This window comes from Rattus norvegicus, chromosome X (genome assembly GCF_021556685.1).
Source record: "Rattus norvegicus strain SHRSP/BbbUtx chromosome X, alternate assembly SHRSP_T2T, whole genome shotgun sequence".
In the NCBI taxonomy this organism is placed as follows: domain Eukaryota; kingdom Metazoa; phylum Chordata; class Mammalia; order Rodentia; family Muridae; genus Rattus; species Rattus norvegicus.
In genome coordinates this window covers 160,588,621-160,598,931 of record NC_141554.1, presented here as the reverse complement: position 1 = coordinate 160,598,931, position 10,311 = coordinate 160,588,621, and positions in this window count along the sequence as shown.

The following is a 10,311-nucleotide window of genomic DNA, read 5'->3' as shown; positions in this document are numbered from 1 at the left end:
GTCTAGAGCCAGGTCTAGGTGCCAGAAGGTTGAGAGGAGCAAGCATACCACCCCCATGCCTCTCCAGGTCCCTGGTTGAGAGAGAAGCTGTGCGGTGACATGTTTCCTCGGTGTCTTTACTGACATCTCTGCTACTACCTTTATTTTATTTTTTTGAGTCCAAGACTCACTCAATGCATCCCTGACACTATTATAGACCAGGTAAGCCTCAGACTGCCTCTGCTTCCCAAGTGCTGGATTTAAAGGTTACCACACCCAACTTTTTATTTTAATTATGTGTACTTTTGTGGGTGACTGAGTATGCAGGTTCTCTCAGACAACAAAGACAGTCTTCTGGAGCTGAAGTTACAGGCCAACTTAAGTACTGAGAATTGAACTTGGGTCTTCTGTAAGAGCAGTACACAATCTTTACTGTGTTATCTCTCCAGCCCCATGTGTTGGTATTTTTCCTCACCCATTTCAGTACCAAAAGTTGCCTCCTGTAGGCTCAGTGCTGCTGTGTGCCTGATAAAGGACCAGTGAGTAGCCCATTTCTTGGTGCTCACATCACCTCTGTGCTCCACAGCAGCACTTCTTAGCATGTGGTATCCATTATGTCTTCCTGACCGGACTCTTCTCTGCCTGAGATGGGACCCAGCCTAGGACAGATAAGGAACAACTTGGGGCTGGGAGCACAGCCTCATTAGGTTTATAACCTCTAACTAAGGTTTCATGTTGGCATATCATTTTACTGAGTTCTTATAGCTCTACCTTCCTTCTAACTCTCAAACACTAGGTAGGAGAGAAAGAAGGTTAGAGAGGAAACAGTGTAGACCTCTTGGTGGCCAACAAAATAGACTACTTCCTGTTAATTAGGGTCATCATGTTTCTTGGGGCAAGTCTAATCTTTGTCAGAATGTCCAGCAGTCCAATAATCCAGAAATAGCAAACTTAACAGCAGTGGGAGCAGCAGGCAAAAATCACAACCCCTCTAGAGCATGAGGCAATCATAGTTAAGGACTGGATAAACTGAAGCAGCCCATATCCCACACATGGGGTTAAAACACAAATTTTATAACTGGGTTTTTAAGCCAAAACTCAATACATTTCCTCCCTTTTAAAATAAAACCTTTTTTCTAATAAACTAAATACAGTAAAAATAATTATGAGAACTATCAATTATATTTACAATGTCCAGTCTGTATGTTATGGCAACCTTAGAAAAAGAATTCCACTATCCTATCTTGGTGAGTCCAAAGTTCTGTACCTAAATTACTTTCTATCATGACTTGAATTTTATCAACCTAAAAACATCTTAGATCCTAAACAACTTAAGCTTTTATGTCTTTAATCTTTAGTAAGGAAAACTTTATAACTATTTAGTCTTCAACCCCATCAGAGATCAGGGAAAGCTATATTACCTTACTAAACAGGAGGTGCAGAGCAAGCAGCTTCTAAAACTAGAAATGGCAGAGACAGCTGGCTCCCTGGACAGTCCCCAAAGTTCCTCTGTGTCATTGGGGCATTCATTCTTCAGCTTACAGGCCCAGAATATCTGACAGGCTTATCTGTGAAGCAGAAATTTTGAAGGACTGGCCTACTTTGTCTCTGCAAATTGGGCAGTTGACTTTCTAGTATCCTGTTTATCCAGAAGGGCAGTTTTTTGCTCAGTGGCTAGTTTTACCACATTTTTTAAAAAATATTATGTATACATCGTACAGCTTCCTGCCTGCATGTGTGCCTCCAGGCTAGAAGAGGGCACCAGATCTTATTATAGATGGTTGTGAATCACCATGTGGACGCTGGGAATTGAACTCGGGACCTTGGGAAGAACAGACAGTGGTCTTAACCTCTGAGCCATCCCTCCAGCCCACTTTACCACATTTGAAGCAACCTACATGTGGAAGTTTGATGCCCATCTTTGTTGAAGTGGATTGGGGTTGCTGCTAGGAGCAGATATATCTGTCAGAAAAGTCTTTTATTATCAAAACATCTTTAAATGCCATAATCTGTGGATCTGCAAAGTGTTTGAAGACTATCATATTTAAATAGATAAATGGGGGGGAGGGCGGTAATGGGGGGAGGATGGGGAGGGGAACACCCATAGAGAAGGGGAGGGGTCAGGGTCAGGGGGATGTTGGCCCGGAAACCGGGAAGGGGAATAACAATTGAAATGTAAATAAGAAATACTCAAGTTAATAAAGATGGAAAAAAATAGATAAATGTTCCTTGTTTCTAGCTATTTACTCTGCTTAATTTTGAAAACATGGAGCTAAATAAAGCTTATTACTGTAATTAACTAAACTACTACCTAACGAGACTAAAAGTAAGATTATTTATAGGTGACTAAATACTAACTTGCATTTTTAATTATACTAAGCAGTTTGCAATAATAGCTTTGATAAGACTTTACATTGTTTAATGAGTTGCATATGTACAAGAGTTGAACAAAATAACCTTAAATTTCTATCAATATACAGTAATCCATTTCAATGTAAAATATTTGAGAATAGTGGATTCAATAAACTACCTTTTATCCTATCATCCTATATCCCCCTCCTTTTTTTAAGTTTTAGCATCCCCTTCTCTCCTCCGCCTCCATAACACTAGATAGGAAAGAAAGATAGGAAAGGATAGAGGTGAGAATCTCTGAATCTAACCTCCTTTACTTTGAATCCTCCCTGACTATGACTAATAACAACTTGAAACCAACCCCCCTAAATGACAACAAATATTTATAACCCACCAAGCAACCAAAAATCACCCACCCCACCTCTTGGGAATGGGGCCATTGTGTTCTTAAAATTTGCTTCCTACTGTCTGGTGTGAAGGAAGCTTTTGGGGACTCTTAAGAAAATTGGGATATTGACCAAATCCTGGGAGAGCTGGCTGTTTCACTTGCTGTCCAGTCTCAGTGTGATAGGCTTAACTAAAGTCCTAGCTGAAACAAGTCTGTGAGGCTGAACCATCTTAGCTAGCTAGCTAGCTGCTTTAAGGTTGACCTGGATACAAATTTTTGAGGAAACAGTGGGGCAGTTACTGGGTGAGACTGGCTCACCCAGACTACTTGCTCTGTCTTCATTGGTGTATGGTCTCTTTGCCCTGAAAACACACTTTTAAAGGTAATATTATAGGTGGATTTCTGCATTAACATGTATGGAACGTGTGGTGTACATAAATCAGCTAACAATTTTCTACTTAGTGTTTGAGCAGGTGAAAGGCATCTATCAACTTTATAATTATGTCCAAACTGTAATATAAATCTCCATTCATGCTATATAAAAGGATAGCATGTAATAAGTCATGAGGACCAGGTAGGCAAGATTCATTGGCTATGCAGAGACATTTATGTCTCAGCTAGCAGGTCTTCCCAGATCATATATAATCTTCATAATTTTTGGTAGTAACCATATGTTTTTCCATTCTCTATAGAAACATAAAGAAAACTGTCCTTCCTTGCATGCCTAAGTCACCCTTGATTAGATAAAATAAAAAGCCTATGGCCTATTGGCAAAGGCAGGAAGTAGAAGGTAGGAGTTCCAGTAGATATAGCACTCTGGAAAAGGCACAGGAGGATTTGCCTTAACTTTAACTTTTTTCAAAACCTTTTTTTTTTTCTTTTCTTTTTTTCGGAGCTGGGGACCGAACCCAGGGCCTTGCACTTGCTAGGCAAGTGCTCTACCACTGAGCTAAATCCCCAACCCCTCAAAACCTATTTTTAATGATGGTTCTTAAATGCTTTAACCTCTCTTGTAGCTCACCACCCACCAGAGGTAATGGGAGAGAAAGGGTATGGGGAAAGTGGACATGTTTAGAAAGGTTCTTTGGAGCACTTCCTGTCTGTGTTGTCTGGAAATTGACAGTTTAATTCACTGGTTAGCGGCAGCTTGATCCACTGGCAAACACTTCATGGATACACCAGCAGTCCAGTTTGTTAGAGACAGCCAGGCCTCAGCCTTGGAGGGACCTGACGGGACTCCAGAAGTTCTCAGCTATGCCTCTCTCAGGAAAGCAAAGATCACACAAGCATTGCACAGCTAGCTCTATAAGCAAGCCTAGCTCAGCCCCTGTCACTGTTCATCCAGTCCTATTTATACTCTCTCCAAACATCATGTGTCCTCCATGGGTCCTGCCTCAGCATGTGTATTGTCTTGGCACATGTACCTGTCAGCTGACATCACTGCCAATCAGCCTGAGTCTGCAGTGCACCACCAGAAGTTTTTTGGTGTCTTTCTCTCTATGGTTTCCTGACAAATGGAGCTCAGTAAGATGGACCAATAATACATGCTTCATTAGCAAAGAATCTTTCATCACATGTCCTTTCATGTGCTTGCTTAATTTAAGCCTCCGTGTCATTTGAGAACTAGGGTGAACATAGAAAGGCCCCTAACAGTTAAGATAACAAAATCAGCTTTTTAGAAACTCAAAGCAATTGCCCATTGAAACCCCAAATATGTATGTGTACAAACTTAAGTTTTCCAAACTCTGCAAAATGAAACACATCCATCTGCCAGGTTTCATTTCTTTTGATACTCCTCAGGTTACTTCCAGTAGGTAATTGAGATTGGTTATACAGAGAACAAGTAAAACACTTTCCTATAATTTCCTTGGCTTGTTGCCAAGTAGTAGAAACTATTTTCTTTCTTTTTTTTAAAAGATGTATTTATTTTACGTATATGAGCACACTGTAGCTGTCTTCAGACACACATTGGATCCCATTACAGGTGGTTGTGAGTCACCATGTGGTTGCTGGGAATTGAACTCAGGACCTCTGGGAGAGCAGTCAGTGCTCTTAACCACTGAGCCATCTCTCCAGCTCCAGAAACTATTTTCTTTAAACCTTTACTGTTAACATGGTATTTTTCATGAAAATTTGAGGTTTCTAATACAGTTTCTATTAATAGTACCTTTCCTCATTTTCTCATGCCAGTGGACCTGGCAAACATGTATGAAGCCAAATATGAGTAATATAAAATGGATGGTTGTAGAGAGAATATCTTATGTCTGTATGGATGTGGCACCTGTCAATAATAAATCTGATAGCCTATGGCTTAGGCAGGAAATAGGAGGTAGGACATCCAGGAAGTACTGGGATAAAGCCAGGTGTGGGAAATTCGCCCAGGAAGATGGAGACAAGATGAACACATGGTACCTGAGCACAGGTAACCAACCATGTAGCAGAATGTAGGTTAAAATAAATGGGTGAGCTTAAGTTAGGATTTTAGTTAGAGAAAGGGTAGCTATATGGCCAAGATATTTGTAAATATATTTTGTGTCTGAGTCTTATTTCTGGAAGCATGGGGCTGGGAGGAAGAATTAGGATAAACTTCTATAGATAGTTAATATTTCTGATTGCCTGTTACAGATGCATAAATAAGTTAATTCTGAATTATCAGGAATAAATGTGGCAGTTTCTATATGCAAAACAACTCTTTCTGCATATTGAGAATCAGTAATTATATTAGATTCATCCGTAAGAATCACATACAACTCTGATTTTTGAACTGAAGTATATGAGATTTGGATCGCTTGGCTTATTTTGTCTGACTAATAGCCTGCCTTTGCCTTCTTATTTGCATAAGTATGAACATAGGTGCTTCAGGAATTGGCATCCCCTTTAGAATACATGGGAGAATGTTCTTTTTATAAACTGCAAATGCTTGCTTTAGTATATTTGTTATTAATTTCTCACAAATAGTTACTACAAGCTCTTTGCCAGTCTTCATTGATTACCCATAATAATATAATCTCAGCATTAGTAAGAGACATTATGAGCTCAACTGTGTCTGTAGAGAGACTCTCTTATGCACTGTATAAAGGCATCACCTGTCAAATCAAAAGCCTATGGCCAATGAGCTGAGGCAGGAAATAAGAGGTGGGAATGCTGGCAGAGAGGAATTCTGAGAAAGGGTAAAGTACAGGAGTCTTCCTAAACTCTGGAAGAGATAGATGCATAAAACTGAGGCGGTAACCCGCCATGTTGCACTCGTAGACTAGAGTGACTCACCAGAACACTGGAGGAGACAGTTGCATAAACCTGAGGAAGGGTAACCAACCAAGTGGAAGATTTAGACTAAAATAAATGGGTACTAAGGTTTTGAGCTAGTCAAGAAACAAGCAAAGCTTTGGCCTATTTATTCATGAAATACTAAGTCTCAAGAGTTGTTATTTCTAGAAACAAAGAACTAGGGTAGAAAATCTCACAGTTATACGAGTCTGTTCCTGATAATTGATATAGTATTACTCTACCTTTTATGATTAATTCAGAAAACTTTTCTATGTCTTTAATTTTTTATGTGCTAAAAAATTCACTCTATAATACTATCTTTCCTTCGCATAATGAGCCCAGTAGGAGAATGAGTTGAAGGCAAAATAACCAAAATACATTCAAGTTTATGATCAATTCAATCCACAGGCATCTTGTAGTCTCTGTTCTACCAGAGTTAACTCTTTTTGCTTCAGCTGTTATCCATCTTTGACTGTTTAATTCCAAATCTCCTTGTAACATTTGAAATAAATTACTTAACTCATGAGTAGTTAATCCAACTATAGACTCCAAGCAATTAATATTTCCCATTGGTTTTGAAAATCATTAAGAGTTTGCAAGTAGGGTTGGGGATTTGGCTCAGTGGTAGAGCGCTCGCCTAGCAAGCGCAAGGCCCTGGGTTCGGTCCCCAGCTCTGAAAAAAAGAAAAGAAAAAAAAAAAAGAGTTTGCAAGTGATCTCTATGACCTTTTGTGGTCAAATTTTCTGTTGACTTGTAAAAGTGTGAGATTTTCTATGCCTGCCTTTGCTCTGAAATAATGACATGGAGACCTGGTATGTTTATTTAAAAGCTTCTTGCACTATTGCTGGGCAGGGTTCACATCTATTCTAACTCAACTATGCTACCACCCCCATTACCTGCCATCTTGGTTTTGCCCTGGCTGCCCCTACTCCATCTTTTCTTCTATGGTGTCTCTTCTCTCATGAATCCTGGCAAATCTCCTTCCTTGGTCCCTACCAGAGACACTTTCTCTGGGATCAGAAGTCCTGCTGCATCCTCTCTTGCCCAGTTATTGGGCGATCATCTCTTGTTAACCAATCAGATGTGATGGAAAATGATTTTTACACATTGAGACAGGAGATCCTTGACAATGCCAACATCCTGACTGCAGCCAGATATATGGGTATAGAAATCAGCATATGAATAATACACAGCATACAAAAACATCCCCCAAAATGAAGTGGTAAATTGTTAATCTGCTCTAAACTCCCAGGTGGGTATTCAAGCACTTCTTGCCACCTGCCCTTATGTTCTGGATCCCAACTGGAAAGACACACACATGCAACTTTTTATATTTTAATATGCCTTAACTAGCTCAATGACTGGGCCACTCTCGAACCTCTACATGGCTAACACATGTATTATTCCTCCAATATTCCTCCAATATTCCTAAGTTAACACTATATTTTATCTTTGCTGCCTTGGACCCTTCTTCTGTTTACCCTTTGCACCTACACTTTGTCCGTCTCTCGCTCCTGCACCTTTCCAGCGTGGTCCATCTCCTATGCCCTTGTCATGGCAGAATGCCCTCTTCCTTCCTGTATTTCTTACCTGGGAATCATAAAAGTCCTGTCTCTGTTTCCTTGCCCAGCCATTAGCCGCTGGCAACTTTATTTTCCAATTAGAGCCAATTGGGGGCAGGGATCCTCAGCACAGATGTTCAGGTTCCCATGTGATTTTGGGAGCTGAATGAACACAAACAGCATTAGAACCAACCTACAATACCTCACCCTTTTTGTCCATTAAAAAGGCCTTTTTTTTCTTAGATATACACTGAACATAGTTATAGCAGTTATATAAACTATAAGGTATGATATATATTAATAGCATGCACTCCATCAATTTTGTTAATTTAGATATTTTATCATCTATCCTAACTTAAAGAGTCTATAGTTCTATATTTTAATTAAGTTCTGATTTTAATTTGTATTATCATCTGAAAAACATCTTTTTTAATGTACACCATCCTCAATGTTAAATAACTTGGATTATGAGGCTATAACTAGTCTTCAACCCCACCAGAGATCCGAGAATGAATTATTATCTGAATATGTAGGAAGCACAAGAACCTAGCTTCCAAAATTATATAATTTGGAGAGACAGCTGGCTGTCTAGACAGTCTCTTAATTTCTTATAACGATGGAGTATATGTCTTCAGCCTTCTGGCCCTGGCAGACCTTATGTGAAGTAGGAAAATATGAAAGACTAACTTACCCTGTCTTGGTAGAGCTAAGTTGTCGACTATCTCATATGTGTGTCCTTTCCTTGTAGATGAATTTGGGCATTTCTTGCCCAATGGCTTCCTTGTCATAATAAACAACTCCACCTGGAGGTAGTGATGTTCAATATCTTTGAACTGTGAAGAGGGCACTGTGAGAAGCAGACATGTCTCATAGTCAAATGCTTTTTGATAATAAAATAACATTAAATGTCATATTCTGTAGATTTTTGATGTTTTTGAAGATGATCTGTCTATATAAAGTATATAGAGAAACTGTGAAACTTTGACTATTCTTAGCTATTTCTATTTGAATAATATTGAAAACACTTTATTATTATTAAATCAGAATCTAGGTTGGGGATTTAGCTCAGTGGTAGTGCGCTTGCCTAGCAAGCGCAAGGTCCTGGGTTCGGTCCTCAGCTCCGAAAAAAAAAAATGCAAAAGAAAAAAATCAGAATCCAATACAACCATGAGTTTACTATCTACCCCTTGTGTTACTTAATCATCCTAAAGTTTTTAATAGCAGTTATAGAAGGACTGAGTCAAAGCCTTGTATTAAGTGAGTTGCATAGGCACAATGCCTATCTAACAATGACAATATTAATTTTAAATTTTGTATCAATGTAAAAATTTATACAAATGAAAATCTTAAAGCTGTATCAATATATAAATTTTGTACCAATGTAAGAAGTTATAACTTCAATTTGTATCAATTATAAAGTTTTCTACCAAGGTAAGATTATGGCTATACAACGTTTTGTTTAAGAATAAAATTAATGGGGTTGGGGATTTGGCTCAGTGGTAGAGCGCTTGACTAGGAAGCGCAAGGTCCTGGGTTCGGTCCCCAGCCCCGGAAAAAAAAAAAAGAATAAAATTAATAGGGGGCTGGAGAGATGGCTCAGCGGTTAAGAGCACTGACTGCTCTTCCAGAGGTCCTGAGTTCAATTCCCAGCAACCACATGGTGGCTCACAACCATCTGTAATGAGACCTGATGCCCTCTTCTGGTGTGTCTGACGACAGCTACAGTGTACTCATATATATAAAATAAATTAAATCTTTAAAAAAAGAATAAATTTAATAATATATCCCATATAGTTCCTCCCTGTTCAAAATTATGACCATTTCCAAATTATCCCTTAAAATGACAACCTACCTATAATTTATAAAATAACCATAACCAGACATCCAAACCCAAGGGATCAGGATGACAACTTTCTATGGCTTCTTCTTGTTGAATAGGGGTGACGAAATATTTTAAGGGTGTGAGGAGGAGCAGAAAAATTAGAAAATTTGTAGAAATTGTGAATAATTGTAGATTTAAGAAAGGTAGCTTTAGCATCTGTTATCCAGTCTCTGTATGCTTAAAAGGCTCAGAACTTGACTGAAATTAGACTGAATCTGTCTGAAAGGCTAAAAGAACCAAGTCCATCAGGAATCTGCAGTTATTCCTGAAGCTGTTTTGGGAGGCAGGTAGCTGTAACAGTAGGTCATTTCAGTGTCCCTGCAGATGAATCTTGTCAAAGCTGTACATTTTGTAACATATGAATCCTACAACCAAAATGTTTAGTTCTATAAAGATATTTGTATGGATTATATAAGGTGCACAGATCAGTTAAGGATGAATTTTTTGTTTCTTGTTTGAGCAGGTAAAAGACAACTATCCTTTTTTTTTTTTTTTTTTTTTTTTTGTGGTTCTTTTTTTCGGAGCTGGGGACCAAACCCAGGGCCTTGCGCTTCCTAGGCAAGCGCTCTACCACTGAGCTAAATCCTCAACCCCGACAACTATCCTTTTATGAGTTAATTTGATCAATAACCAATTGTAATAAATCTTCATTCATGCCATGCGAAGGGTGGCATGATGAATCTTAAAGATTCCACAACCAATTTTTTTTGTCTAATTTTAGCTGAAGTTTTGGCTAGAGACATTTTTATGTTAAAGCCAATTATGGGACTGTTCCTGTGTGGAGGAATCAGCAATTTAAGCTATTTGATTTTCTTGAAATTTTCTTTTCTGTAATCAAGATCTTTAGGGGGGGGATCTTCTTCTGTCCTGTCTGATCCATA